At 36.8% G+C, this 15990-nt stretch overlaps 1 protein-coding gene across 2 annotated transcripts in view; it reads left to right on the top strand.

Annotated features, from left to right (window-relative positions):
* Window positions 1-492: 492 nt before the first annotated feature.
* The window catches only part of LOC133533011 (fatty acyl-CoA reductase wat-like), a 46666-nt gene continuing 31168 nt past the window's right edge, over window positions 493-15990 (top strand). Inside the window, exon 1 of one of the 2 annotated variants that reach the window (XM_061871920.1) lies at window positions 493-2006. The gene's annotated coding sequence lies outside the window, so the exon portion shown is untranslated. Of the gene's footprint in view, window positions 2120-15990 lie in introns of both variants that reach the window. The other variant, XM_061871921.1, reaches the window with a different exon arrangement.

Genomic DNA, 15990 nt, shown 5'->3' with positions numbered 1-15990 from the left:
ATCGGATATAAATATTTTAACGCCTGATAATTTCCAATAGCAAATTCATCCAAAGGCTTTCGAAAAACCCTGTTGGCGCTGGAATATTATAAAAACAGGGCTATAACCGCGAAAATCGAAGTTCGTCAAATGCGGCCATTTTCCTCTGTCACTATAATTACGTCTTAATGAGAGTAAAAGAGAAAGATCTCCGCAATTTTCAAATTTCAGTTTTCGCGGTCGGCCCCCAGATATCATCAATTGGACTCGAGAGTGGCAGGAGGAAGCACGGGATACACGCTAGTATGGGATAGGGTATCGCAGTGTCAAGTTGTAACTGTCAAGACATATTTAAAATACTAAGATACCAAGGGCACCAAAAAGTTACTAATATTTTTACCTACCTTTGGCACCTTGTACCGGACTAATGGCCATCGGGCCAATATAGCAAGTAGGCAGACATTAAAAGTAAACTACATTATCCCATACATTTTAATCATGAGAAAATATGAAAGGTCTGGCGGCTCTGGGATCTTGCTCTAAAATTTCGGTGTGTCTAGCAAAGTTGATAAGTCATCTAATTTCTTTGGTCAATGCACACGGGACCAAGATATTGGGCAGATGAAATACCACCTTAAGATACTGATAATAAGGTCGTGTAAATATATTTTTGGAACGTAGGCGTGTTAAGATGTGTGTGAATTCCACCGTACATTTGCTTTCATAGATACCGTACCTACAAATTGTAAAAGAAGTACTTTTCAGGGAGCCAGAGATTTACTGAGAAAAACTAAAATCGAATTTTCTTTACCCACTTCACCGTCGCTCGAATATGTTGAAGCATAGAGAAATAAGAAGTAATAGGGACCGTGCGCGTTGAAGGGTCTGCCATCTTGTGGCCTGAATCGGAACCATAAACATGCACATGTACACATCACGTGTTTTCTTGTGCATAGTAGGTTCTGGCATCTTGTGGGCTACATCGGAACAAAAAACTGCCAAAAATCTGATGGCTCCTGTGCTGCCTCCTACAGTTCATGCACGCTCCCTATAGAGTGCTCACTCCATACATCAGTTTCGGTACCAAAATGCTTAATATATACGCAGTCGACATCTAGCATCGAGTAGCGGAACTCTCAGTACTGCTAGTCGACAATAGATATCGCGGCAAACAAAAAGTCTAATGCTCAACGATTTTCAGCTAATATTATAACCAGAGTAAGTGTAGGAGTTGAAAATAGAGTTCCGGTTACTCTGGTTATATTAAGCATTTGGTACCAAAACTGATGTATGGAGTGAGCACTCTATTATTTCATATTTATCTATGGTTAAAGTGATAGAGAGGCAGATAACGTTTTTCGATGTTTGCAGGCCCTCAGTCGTGGACTCGTAGTGCGTACGCTTGCGGTCAGGTTTGGCCTTAAATGTTGAAGTTACAAGCGCCCATAGGCTGCGTAGTCCGCTTACTGTTAAGCTGTTATTTTCCGGTTATTATTTATTGATACTGGTTGAATGCGCACGTGAAAACTCGTGTCTATGTCATTCACCGCTATCGGCTCGCAAAAGTCACGCAAATCATGATTGCGTCAACAATAAATATTAATATGCATACTACATTCTTACCACCACTGATGACCCCCCCCCCCTCACTTTCGCCGCTAGAAGTGGGGGGTGGACATCAAGAGATCACAATAGTGGGCAATCTGCAACTGTAATATCATAAGCAACGCAACACGCCCGCCTCTCCGACTTAAAATTTAAACGCGCGAAATAAGCAGAATTGTAACCTAGAAAACCGTGAGATTCGGCTGACTTTGCATAATAGCGAGCCCAGCGGCCATTTTTATGTAATACGATGTAATAAATAGTTATGCAACGATCATTTTGACCTCATAATTTGGCGGGTTGCGAACAGTCCGTCGCCATGATAGCACACGCTCGCGCGCTTTCTCATTGACAGTTCAGTGTTCGAAATTTGAATTTGTGCCAGTGACATTTTATAGTGCAGTGACTTTGGATTTTAAAAAGTAAGTTTTCCCAGCTGTTGTGGCTAACCTGGTTGTGTTTTTTTTCATAAGATGCGAATGTGAAAGTTACCGGGCACGGAAATGTGCCGCTGTTTTTTATGAGGCGTATGTAGGTATGTATGTTGTGATATCGCAACGTAAAATTACATAGTATTGCCCAATTTTTCTCGGCTCGCTTCCGTGGTCTTGATTGCTTGGCATTTAACTATTTTGAAATGTTGAATGCGTTCTTATTTAGATGAAAATATGATTAAATATACTAAATCAATTATTATGAGTGTTTCCAAACAAAATAAAGATTACATGATTTTTCAAGCTGGCATGGTCTACTATGACCGTACAGTCGCCATCAGATATATCGGAGCGGCCAAAGCGCTCACAAATATCCGGACACGGCTCTATTGTCAAGGCGGTAGAGTGCGTGTCCAGATATTTTTAAGCACTTCGGCCGCTCCAATATATCTGATGGCGATTGTACGAGCTCCATAAGGGCTATTTTACTTGTAAAATACTACTCCACGAATGGCATATAAACGAAATGTATAAATTACTTGAGTATGATCTTAAACTCAGTAAATGCAGACGCAACTACATATACCTAACATATGTATATGCGTGAAAGTACCAATATGTGATGACCACGAACCACGAGCTATCTTATGCTACATCTAGAAGTATGTCATCTATAGTTTTCTGTAAGTTTATTTTAGTGTAAGAGCGTACTCCTATTTTAAAGGCCGGCAACGCACTTACAACCCCTCTGGTGTTGCCGGTGTCCATGGGCGGTGGTAATCGCTTACCATCAGGTGATCCGTTTGTTCGTTTGCCTCCTGTATAATATAAAAAGAGTTTTTAATTTGCCATACAAAGCAGATAAACGCTTTACTTTTATGATTTGTAGTTCGATATGAAATCAATATTACCGCCTTATTCATAACATAAACGTGTACTAAAGTTACGATGCCGCTGATCATCGTTTGTCCCTTTCCGACGTATTGGTATGATGGAAAGGGACAAACGATGATCAGCGGCATCGTAACTTTAGTACACGTTTATGAATAAGGGGGCTAAATTGTCTTAGTTGGCAACGGTTTGATGTAACATGTAACCAATATATTTTGAAAAACTCATATACTTAGTAAGCAATCATAGGCTGCGTTTCCACAGAGGAAAACAAATGAAGTGATCATATTGGTTCCTAACAAACACATCGCAACGCATCCTCGCACATCTCTGGTGGAAACGCAGCTTTATTTAGTGATACAATACAATACAGGTACTCTTTATTGCACACCTCAATAAAAAACAATACAGAAAGAAAACAGCATCAGAAGTAGCGGTAAACAACAGGCGGTCTTATCGCTAAATGAGATCTCTTCTAGACAACCTTTAGGTAGCGGATATCGATTGCACAATGTTAGTTGGTGTTGCAAATCCCATGAAAGAAATCCATCACAAAATACACACAAAACAAACAATCTATCATCAAAATAAATAAAATAATACATACATATACACACATACATTCATATATATATATTTTAATATTTTTTTTAATATGTAATCCGTCTAACCTAACTTTGCACTGATTTGAATAAGTGGGAAGTGTTATAAACGTCATATTTTCATAGAAAACATTATTCATGACATGACCACACTTTGGCATTACAAATTTAATCCAGAGATAATATTATTATCACATGTATGGCTAGGAAACCATATAACCATCGGGATTTTGAGAGCAGAGGGCCTAGCCAAGATGCCAATCATTTGCGCCGTAGCGAACGAAACGCCACTTTTTATAACGCTACTTTTTATAATGTGATTAAAACTTCGTCGAATTAAGCATTTTTGTTAAAAACTATGTTTTTTTTTAAAGCGAAACATATAAACCTAGAGTATATACCTATTATGCTGAAGCGATTGACATCAAAATCAAAGTGATTTGTTAAGATTTAGTCAGTGGAAACCGTTTTCTCCCGTAATGGAAATTTCATTTAAGATGTACGTATGTTTGGTTAGGATTAGGGTCGCAAAGCTAATATTCTTCCCTCTTAAGAGGCTGTCAATACCTAAAGCGCGCACACTGTCTATTTGTATCGGAGTAAATGAGATAGCACTGTCGCATGTTACTGGGCCTGGGCAAGGGAATAATAAGAAAAATATTTAAATAAAAAAAAGTGGATTATTAGTGTAATATTTTACTCAACTACGGTTTAGATATAAATGTTTTGAAATTGTGATTTTAATTGCAGACCCATAAGTCAAAACAATAAAGACATAAAACCGTTTAATTGTGATTTTAAGACCAATCTTTGCAATTATTTTCTATCGAGCCGATTTCGTTCAATCGTGTATCGAGTACAACCACGGTCTTTGAAATATAATTAATATGAACATATATTTTTCTTACTTGACTAAAACAAATAGTCTTTCTTAAAAAACTGTTTAAGTAACATCAATTTCAAGGACATTGGGTGTTGACAGCCTCTTAAAAAATGAGCAACAAACTAGGCTAAAAAAACGATATAAAACAGTGATTTTTGTCACTGGTTGTAGATGCATGGTTGTGTATGTTGTATACTGGTTGTACTCGTTCTATATGTAACTCGTTAGCCTGATTAGATAGATAGATACAATCTTTATTCAACCACAACTTACATGCTTTGTGACACAAACAAATAACAAGAGAAAAAGAAAATTGACAAGAGACAAAGAAAAAGTAACATACAATTTGACACTAATATCAATAACAATGTATTACGTGTCTTATTTTTAGATTAGTAGAGATATTAGTAGAGGGTCATGTGTTGTGGTAAAGAATAGGCGCTGACTCAGCATAAATACTGCGGAGACCACAGCGCTGATCTTCCGTCAGAACCTTAAAACCTACACTAATAAACGACCAGTGCAGCACTAGTCAATGTACTTATCTTTTGAAGACTCACTACCTTTCGCTGCCTTAACTTGCCTTTATTTATGATTGTATAATATATAATGTATGTATGTATATATGTATTTATTTTATTAGTATGTAGGTATGTATTATATTGTTTGCGTCTTCATTTTGTTGAATTATATGTATATCGGCACTACCCGTTCAATGTTGTAAGTTCATTGTTTCCTGCTACCCAAAGGTTGTCTGGAAGAGATCGCTTCTTAGCGATAAGACCGCCTGTTGTTACCTAACTTTTACGTGTTTTTTCATTTCCTGTTTATTTTTAAATGTATGGTGCACAATAAAGAATATTTACTTACTTACTTACTTATATGTATAAATATATATGCATATTACGTATATATTTATATATTATTGATAAAGGTAAAATACTTACGAAAAGAGGGTACTCCCGTCTTAAAGGTCGGCAACGTATTTGTAACTGGTGTTGCAGTGTCTATGTGTCAAACTTAACACTATGTCCATGTCTTTCCTGTAGACATACCCAAATGTTAAGGGCCATAAGGGTTAATTTTCTTATCCAAAGAACAGGAGTATATATCGTGTCGTTCACGAAGACGCGTGCCTTTATTTTTTTTTATTTTTTTTCTTTATTGGGGAAAAAAACAGATACAGGCCAGTAATATATACGGATAAGATTCTAAAATAATAAATTTAGCCTACATCCTAATACAATTCCCACTAGGAGTTCCGACAATAATTTTACGACAGCGTTGTAATCGGAACTTAAAACAGACATCCTTACTTATATTAATACTAAACTATTACAATATTTATCATATCCTACTAGTTATTTATCATAGCCTTGACAGGTGTCGTCGTTTTTAAAGGTTAGATTTGACAAATCTACGCGTCATCTTGGATGACACGAACTATGCTTGGGGCTTTGATGTGGATAAGGGTTAATATAAAAAAATAACCCTTATTAGCCTTTAACTTTTAGGTATGTCTGCAGGAAAGACGTTAACATAGGAGTTTGAACCCTATGTGCAACGGTAATTGCTTACGATTGGACGATTTGTCCGCTCGTTTGATACCTATTATTATCTTATACCTTTAAACGAGCAATTCTTGTATATATATATATTTCCGGGATCTCGGAAACGGCTCTAACGATTTTGCTGAAATTTGGTATATGGGGGTTTTTGGGGGTAAACAACCGATCTAGATTAGTCTTATGTTTGGGAAAACGCGTGTTTTCGAGTTTTCATGCGTTTTTCTTTCGACGCAGAATATGGTCGCTAATAATTGTTGGTGCAATAAAGAATATTTACTTACTTACTTACATATTACAATAAATAGTTATAACCCAGCAAAGCTCGGTCGCCCAGGTACTATATAATAATATCATAACTGTCTGTTAGTAAATTTAAAAATAGGCCAAGTGCGAGTCGGACTCGCACAGGAAGGGTTCCGTACCATTTTCTATAAAAACGGTCACCCATCTAAGTACTGACCCCGCCCAACGTTGCTTAACTTCGGTGATTGGATGAGAACTTCGGGATTGGAAAGAAATATTTATTTTATTCTGTTTTTAGTATTTGTTGTTATAGCGGCAATAGAAATACTTAATCTGTAGAAATTTCAACTGGCTAACTATCACAGTTCATGAGATACAGCCTGGTGACAGACGGACGGACGGACAGACGGACGGACGGACGGACAGCGGACTCTCAGTAACAGGGTCCCGTTTGACCCTTTGGATATGGAACCCTAAAAAATAATGTAAAACGTAAGCTTATCTCTAAAGCCTATTATAGTACACAAGACTACATGAATGATGAAACATCGTGGGATTAAGTGCCATTGAAAATAATTAATTATTTATTGTTATGTAAATAATTATGAAATTGATAATTCAATGTAGATATTAGGTAATCCGTATTTTTTGACATTTAAATTTCATTCTAGAAAGTTTCTAGACTAGTATTTTTATACAATTTTGGTGTTTGAAGATTCTTTTGTGAAATTCTCATTATTAAGTTTTACATATCTATAGTAATACATAAAAAAAAATAACTGCACCAATAAATTGCTCTGATATTTAGCTTAAGATGATATTTGTAAAACTTGAATGAATCAGAATCAGAATTATTTATTTTGCTAGAACATTACACAGATGTTTGAGACGGGCAAGACCAAAACTGTGGGCAAGGTACTTTAGCGAGGGCCTCTGGTGGCGCAAGAAACAACGAACATTTTTACGTTATGTCCGAGATATAACTTATTTGAGGCGCGAGGCCTTCGGACCGCGAGGCCAAAGAGGGTGGCCCACGTCGGCCTCGCCTAGCGTCGCCTCTGCTCATGGTGTTCATGGCCTTAGCTCGGTTAGCTAAAAGACGCCGATCGAATGCGGCCTTAGCCACCGGAGGGCTTCATCACTTTTTCTTTAACTATTAACTAGTAGTTCACCCCGAAATGAGAACTCGCGGTTCGCCAAAAAGATAGATTAATTGAATGCACCTAAACTTTAAATTGGTAAATAAAAAATGGTGTTCCCTATAATTGTTTATTTCTGTAGCATTAGTTTATGAGACTGCTAGTTTAACAGTCCAGACGCGGTTTATTTATTTAGTATACATTTTATTTTGACACTTGGAGAGACTTTACACCTCCAAATCTTATTAGTATTAGTACTCTGACATTGGGAACCTTTTACATCTCCAGATTTAATGTATTTTTAACCATAGAGACTATACATCTCTATTGTATTGTAGTAATTATTTATTTTAAGATTATTATAATGTATTGTTTACCCAGCTATTGGCTGTTGTATTTATAAATGTTGTTATGTATTTTTCATGTCACTATATGATGTTACCACAGAGTGGATGTTACTATAATGTTTTACTGACTTGTAAAAGAGCCCTTGAGGCCTACTTGCAGAATAAATTTTTGAATTTTGAATTTGAATTGACCGTACACTGACCCTAAGATTCTTCAATTTCAGAAAACAGCAAAATAAAATTAAACTAGTGAGCTTATCTATATTAATTAGCTTAAAAATAGTAAAAACAAAAAATACCTTTTTGATATCATAGCGTACAAAAAAAGCGCTGGTGGCCTAGCGGTAAGAGCGTGAGACTTGCAATCCGGAGGTCGCGGGTTCAAACCCCGGCTCGTACCAATGAGTTTTTCGGAACTTATGTACGAAATGTTATTTGATATTTACCAGTCGCTTTTCGGTGAAGGAAAACATCGTGAGGAAACCGGACTAATCCCAACAAGGCCTAGTACCCTCTGGGTTGGAAGGTCAGATGGCAGTCGCTTTCGTAAAAACTAGTGCCTACGCCAAATCTTGGGATTAGTTGTCAAAGCGGACCCCAGGCTCCCTTGAGCCGTGGCAATATGCCGGGATAACGCGAGGAAGAAAGAAAGCGTACTTGCAATGGTCCCAAGTACCATAGACGCTAATAGCACAAGTCCTTTATGCCAATTTCCACCATTTTGCACTTTTACAAATAAAACGAAATGACAGAAAATAGTATTTTATACAATCGTGATATAATAGAGAGCTTTTTAGTCGAGTACCGTGTTTTGGCAACGAAGCTTGCTGAGTTGCCAAAGTGAGGTACGAGATTGAAAAGCTTGATTATATCCGTATTGTATACAATACTTTTTCTATAAGTCAGTAAAAAGATTTTTTTAACTAATAAAATCATGCAGGTAAACAAGCCAAAAGAATATATAGTTATAACAGCTATTTAAGATATGCTAGTAGCCGCGATACCTTCATTCATACTCGTACGCGCCCCGGCACGGCGGCTTGGTCAACGACACCTTCTCGTAACTCACGAGGCCCTGGTACTTGCTCCTTGCTAAATTCAATTTTTAGACAGCTTTTTCTCGATTTTGGCCACCGTAGCCTATGGAACCTAACAAGCAATGGTAAGCGGTTTTCGTAGTCTATGGATGTTGCTATTAAGGTTGTCATTTGTGCGTTTATGAGTTATGAAGCAATTGTTTCTACCATACAACCTAAAATAAATAATTAATTTGAGCTATCGTTTTGTTTTGTCCTCTTGACCGCGGCGAGCTGTGAGTGGTCAATTTCATTATAGTTAACTAAACCGTTTCGAAATGAATATTATAGTTGAGTTGGGAGCCCATACATGGAAAGTACCCAATTACAGTTTGGTATACGAAATCTTAATTCAACCATTACAGTCGACGAGTAGAAAAAAATTAAAGAGAAAACATACATACGAAACATACGAAAGTATTTTGACCGAGCCAAAACCTAGACCTTCCCGCATGCTTCGGTAAAAAAAAATAAAAGTGGCCAAGTGCGAGTCGGACTCGCCCATGAAGGGTTCCGTACCATTTATGACGTATTAAAAAAACTACTTACTAGATCTGGTTCAAACCAATTTTCGGTGGAAGTTTGCATGGTAATGTATATCATATATTTTTTTTAGATTTTTCATTCTGTTATTTTAGAAGTTACAGGGGGGGGGGGGGGACACACTTTTTTTCACTTTGGAAGTGTCTCTCGCGCAAACTATTCAGTTTAGAAAAAAATGATATTAGAAACCTAAATATCATTTTTGAAGACCTATCCCTAGATACCCCACACGTATGGGTTTGGTGAAAAAAAAAAAAAAAATATTTAATGACGTATTAAAAAAAACTACTTACTAGATCTCGTTCAAACCAATTTTCGGTGGAAGTTTTCATGGTAATGTATATCATATATTTTTTTTAGATTTTTCATTCTGTTATTTTAGAAATTACGGGGGGGTTTCACACATTTTTCCACTTTGGAAGTGTCTCTCGCGCAAACTATTCAGTTTAGAAGAAAATGATATTAGAAACCTCAATATCATTTTTAAAGACCTAGTTCAGTTCTAAGTATGGGGAACCCCCAAAATTTATTGTTTTTTTTTTTCTATTTTTCTGTAAACATCTTAATGCGGTTCATAGAATACATCTACTTACCAAGTTTGAACGGTATAGCTCTTATAGTTTCGGAAAAAAGTGGCTGTGACATAATCGGACAGACAGACGGACATGACGAATCTATAAGGGTTCCGTTTTTTGCCATTTGGCTACGGAACCCTAAAAAGCATGCCGTTTAAACGTGACGATCTATATTAAAACGTGTTATTTATCGATTTTCTGTTCTCGTTCGAATTACAACATTGATCTGATCACGTAGATCAGCGAAATGGTAATTGCTTCACGGAAAGTGGGGTAATCATATGATAAATATTAATTAATGTTAATATTGATTTGGCAAACAATTAATAGGGTGATAACTTTGAGCGGTTTTCTCCGTTGTTGTTTAAAATTACTTATTTTCCTGCATTTTGTAAGCGCGTATTTTAGAAATTATTTTCAAGTGAATCGCACTAAGAAAATTAAAAAAAATTTATTGCCACTATAACGTCCACGAGGACCAGCTTGACGCTTTTGACAGAGACTGGTGGGAGACTTCCGAGGATAGGGATACTTGGAAGAATAAGAGGGAGGTCTTTGCCCAACAGTGGGACAATTTGGGTACATAATTAACTTTAGACTTCAACCTTTGAATTATATGGTGTCCGTGAATGTATCATGCGTTTTGGGCCCCAGGGCCTAATAGGACTGATGAAAAAGGCCCGATAGTCTGACACTGTTTCTATGGGCGCGAGGACACACCCTTATTTAGGATGCACCGTGTGTAAAACAATCTTGATATGTATTTTTATTTAAAATGCTTCTAAAATATAATAACTATTACTTATGAAACCAAAAGAATGTAAATGATCAAACATGTTAAGTATATAATTCATAAATATTTCCTGTGATTTATTTTATAAAAGTGTTTTTCAAAAAAAATGCCACGTCAAGATTTTTTACCCTTAATCTAATGCTAAAAAAAAAGTATAGTGGAGGGCCGTTAGACTTAAACTAAAACTGATTTTCGTGAAACCTTTTGTATTATATTGTCAAAAGTTTCAGTAAAAAACTATGCCATACTACAAAAAAAAAAACAAAATGGTTCGACATCGCTGAGATTTGTGACATATGATGAGGACTTAGGAGGCTGAAAATGATCTAGCATACTTTTTTTAAATTCAAAATGGCGGCGGTTATGGGCAAATCAAGTTTCCGAGTAATTTTGGCTGTGAGACCAAAGAGTCCAAAGCCCGACCCCGGCGAGCCCGAGGGGCGAAAAGGCCCAGAACCTTCATTGTGACCGTTAATTTTATATGTGTACAGTCAGCATTAATAGTTGCGGATGAAACAACGCGCCAAAAGTATCTGACATCCCGGATAACTTATCCAAATATAGATAAATTTCTAAAATTCACATTCAAAAGTATATCTTTTTACAGTCTTAGTTGTTCTATATTAAAGACATCACTTTTTGTTAAGCTGTTACATAATGTTAGATACTTATGAAGCGTTATTTGATCCGTTACTTTTGATGCTGACTGTATAATAATTATTTGTACAACAAGAGAGCAAAGTTTGATATTTCTTCGAGTGCTTATTCATGAGCGTAGCGAGTAAATCTAATTACGAATCTTGAGCGTAGTAAGGGACTCAAAAGTCAAAAGCACACGAGATGTAAATAACTTTGATCTCGTGTATTACACAAGACTTTTCACCTCAGCAGTGAGAACATATTTGGAAGGAAAAATACAGCCTGAATGACTATAATCCTTTATCACTTTTTCTCTCATGTTTTCTTAAGGTATTCTAACAATTAAGTTTAAATACCACAATAAAACAGAAAACAAAACGAAAGCAGTGAAATAATATTGTAAATTCGAATATCAATTGACAGTTCAATCCACAACTTTTTTTAAAAATTACATTTTCACCTCAGCAGCTCGAACAAGCCTACTTTCGTCACTCCGGGGAGTGAGGAAAGTGCGACTTTCCTCACTCCAGGGAGTGAGACAAGCTTTCGTCATAATGATGATGCCTTTCATTCATGAATGTAAATAAATGTGTGGTGGTGGTGGTGTGGTTGTGGTGTGGTGGCTTGATGTTGAATTTTTTTAACCTTTAATATGTTCTCACTACTGAGGTGAAAAGTTGTATGTATCACACGAGAGCAAAGTTATTTTAGATCTCGTGTTTTTGAGTCCCTCACTACGCTCAGGACTCAATATCAACATTCGCAAGAACAACCAAACAGTGAGCAAAATGCGATTTTGCTCACTGTTTTTAAGCAGCAAAGTACCCCTTCAAGTTGAGGTGAAGAATCTGTTGAAACACAATTACCCAGTGGAGACCAATGCACACTAGTAACATTTTACGGTACATACCTACCTAAGTTTTTAATAAAAAAAAAACGAAGAATACTGTAATAAGTAGGTGTAAATAGTAATTTTATTCAGTCAGGACCTTGGCATCGATGAAACCCGTTCATCGCCCGGATTACGAGATGATATAACGGTTACTTCATTCACTTTCGTGTTAATCGTGCAGACTGGCTGTCTAGCTCGTTTATAGCTCTTCTTACCTCGTAAGGCCCACTGTGCATTACAGTGTACTATCGAATAACTTGATTCCTGACCCACTGTGAAAACTTTTCACAATGACTACGTCATTAGAATTACATTGATTCAATGGTAGACCAAAGGATGAAAAACACTAATTTTTTACACAAGTTTAACATTGCACTTTTCATTTTGAATACGAGGAAAGTAAAATACATCTGTTTGACGACCGGTTTGGCCTAGTGGGTAGTGACCCTGCCTACGAAGCTGATGGTCCCGGGTTCAAATCCTGGTAAGGGCATTTGTTCGTGTGATGAGCATGGATATTTGTTCCTGAGTCATGGGTGTTTTCTATGTATTTAAGTATTTACGTTGTCTAAGTACCCTCAACACAAGCCTTATTGAGCTTACTGTGGGACTTAGTCAATTTGTGTAATAATGTCCTATAAATATTTATTATTTATTTATTTTATTTGTTTTATCTGTATTTAAAAACAAATAAATGAGTGATCTTTTATAGTACTTCTTGAGGGCCCTTTCAAATTAACAATTTAGGTATTGTTATGTATGGAATGGACTCTACGCTCGTGGTTCAATTTCGGAATCTTTCGTTTGCTCGGGTATCAATATTAGCACGAGAGGTTAAACAACAACTTTGCCTCATTGTAAAACAAATAACTAATTATGACATTAAGGTTAGCAGAGGTCACTGGCGACCGCAGACCTGGCAGCTTCCTCGCTCAAGGATTTAGTATTGCTATACAGCGAGGAAATGGTGCCAGCATCTACGGCACCATGCCGCAGGGGGATATTTTTTTAGTATTGTATTTTAAGTTTAGTATTATTTATTAAATAAAAATATTTATTGACAATAACAATATACATAATGGATATATACAGATGATTACTATAACTAGCTTATATCTAAAATAGGCCCTTGAGGCATTGTACCAAGGATGCTGGCGGCATTTCCTCGTTGTATCGCAATACTGATACGTTGTGCGAAGAAGCCGCCAGCTCTTCGGTCACCAGTTACGTCAATTAGATTTAGGTTTTAAGTTTTATAGTTTAGTTGTATAATTGAATTTGTATCCACATTATTGTAATAAATTAATATTATATGATTATGATACTGTGCTATGGTATGGTGGGACATAAAGTGTGTTCGATTGTAAACTCCCTTTCAATGCCCGCAAAATGCGTCCTCGAGTGCGGTGTATGATATTTAATAGTGTATGAACCAGGGGGCCAATTTTTGAATTTCGACCACTCGATTTGTTGTATTTCGTTCTATTACTAGATTCCTAATGTCTATCGCTTGTATTTCAAAAATAGCATTTCGCCTTTTCCCCATTTTTTATTTTTAAGCGCTCGAAATGTCTCGTCTCGTCTCGTCACGTGAAAATCTGTGAAAAATAGCATTTCGCCTTTTCCCCATTTTTATTTTTAAGCGCTCGAAACGTCTCGTCTCGTCTCGTCACGTGAAAATCTGTGAAAAACGTTCAAAATGCTATTATTGAAATACCTACGAGCGAAAAAAAAAAGGTATATTTGGTATATGGTATATTAGAAATTAAATGTTTAGTAGTGGAGATAGTATTGAAGGGAGCCACTCGAAATCGAACGCTCGAAATCCAAAAAAATCGCCCCCTGGTCTTATTGTTATACTACGTCTGTGGCAAATAAGCATACGGCCCGCCTAATGGTAAGCACTCTCCGTAGCCTATGTACGCCTGCAACTCCAGAGGAGTTACATGCGCGTTGCCGACCCTAACACTCCGCACCCTTGTTGAGCTCTGGCAACCTTACTCACCGGCAGGAACACAAGTGGGTCAAGTGTTATTTGGCTGCGGTTTTCCCACGGTTCCCACGGTTCGCGGTTTTTGGTGGAAGTATCCCAAGTTGGGCTCTGCTTTAGATCTGGAATGACATCCGCTGTGCTGTGCCCTACCACAAAAAGCGAGATGACATTCACAATGCCCATACCTCTCTTATGGATGTAGTTTAAGGACGTACCCGAGTCCAAGATAGAGGGTCTTAAATTTCAAGCACTCTCAATCTCTATTCTCGAGCAACAATGTTAGGTTGTTAGAGATTCAACCGCTGAGACCTTGGCCTGCTGTATTACATATAACTTATGACATAACTTGTTGCGTGACCGCGCTGCGTAAAGTAGCGGTACGAGTATAGTCAGCAAAACTTCGCTTTGCATACAAACCTCTATGCATATCTCTGCAGCTGACTGTACTTCAGCGCGAAAAGTAGGGTGTCATCCATTAATTACATCACACGAATTTCTAGGTTTTTTGACCCCTCCCCCCTCCTCGTCACACTTGGTCACTTTTGGCAAGCCCCTCCCCCTCTGGTGTGACGTCACATTTTTCGAATTGGCTATTATTAATATTTTATCAAATTATTTTTGATAAAAGTACCTTCTTTTTAAATTTGCTTATTAAACTATTTTTTAGGGTTCCGGAGTCAACTAGGAACACTTATGGTTTCGCCATATCGCTGTCGGTCTGTCCGAGGCTTTGCTTCGTGGTCGTTAGTGCTAGAACGCTGCAATTTGGCGCGTAAAATAAAAAATATATATTTTTTTTAAACATTTTTTTTGGGTATCGTTGTATAGGTCTTTCAAAACGAATAAGGGTCTTTGAAAACCATTTTTTGATAAAGTTTATACTTTCTGTAATAATCGCTCCGAAAAAAAAATGTGCCCTACCCCTCTAACTTTTGAACTATAAATAAATAAATATTAAATATTATAGGACATTATTACACAATTTGACTAAGTCCCACAGTAAGCTCAATAAGGCTTGTGTTGAGGGTACTTAGACAACGATACATATAATATATAAATACTTAAATACATAGAAAACACCCATGACTCAGGAACAAATATCCATGCTCATCACACGAATAAATGCCCCTACCAGGATTTGAACCCGGGACCATCGGCTTCATAGGCAGGCTCACTACCCACTAGGCCAGATTGGTCGTCAAAAAAATATATACAAAAAATCGTGCAAGTAAAGCATACTAAATACTTTTAATTAAAACTACTAAACCCGTATCTACAACAGATGATGAGGCCAATGATGATGATAGGCTGGGTGGTGTAAATTAGTAAATGATGAAAACTTGATTTTGCAGAGTGAAGAAATAGAAAAGTAGTGCAACATCTAAATAGCGGTACTTATAAGTAATTAAAGCATCTTTTCGGTCGAGCGGCCAAGCGGAACGTTACACCATAGGTGTAAGCAGCGAAGTATACCATACTATCCACACGTCGTACTCATATACAGGGTATTTATTTACCTGGAATGATTTACGGGCTGAATATATATGTATGAGCAACTTTTACTATGGGACAACCCCCGAAATCGCGAAAAAAATTTTTTGTCTCCCATACAAAATGTCATGTCATGATGATAAAATTGTTGATATAAGGTTGATTATTATTTTTAGGAAATGTTCTGAATTAAATCCATTTTATTAAATAATAATATGTAAATATTAATGACGATCAAAATATAAATTAATGTAGATGTAATTTATAGTGTAATTTTATATTATGAGAATAAATATC

Source organism: Cydia pomonella, chromosome 28 (assembly GCF_033807575.1).
Source record: "Cydia pomonella isolate Wapato2018A chromosome 28, ilCydPomo1, whole genome shotgun sequence".
In the NCBI taxonomy this organism is placed as follows: domain Eukaryota; kingdom Metazoa; phylum Arthropoda; class Insecta; order Lepidoptera; family Tortricidae; genus Cydia; species Cydia pomonella.
This window is presented reverse-complemented; position numbering and strand designations above follow the sequence as displayed.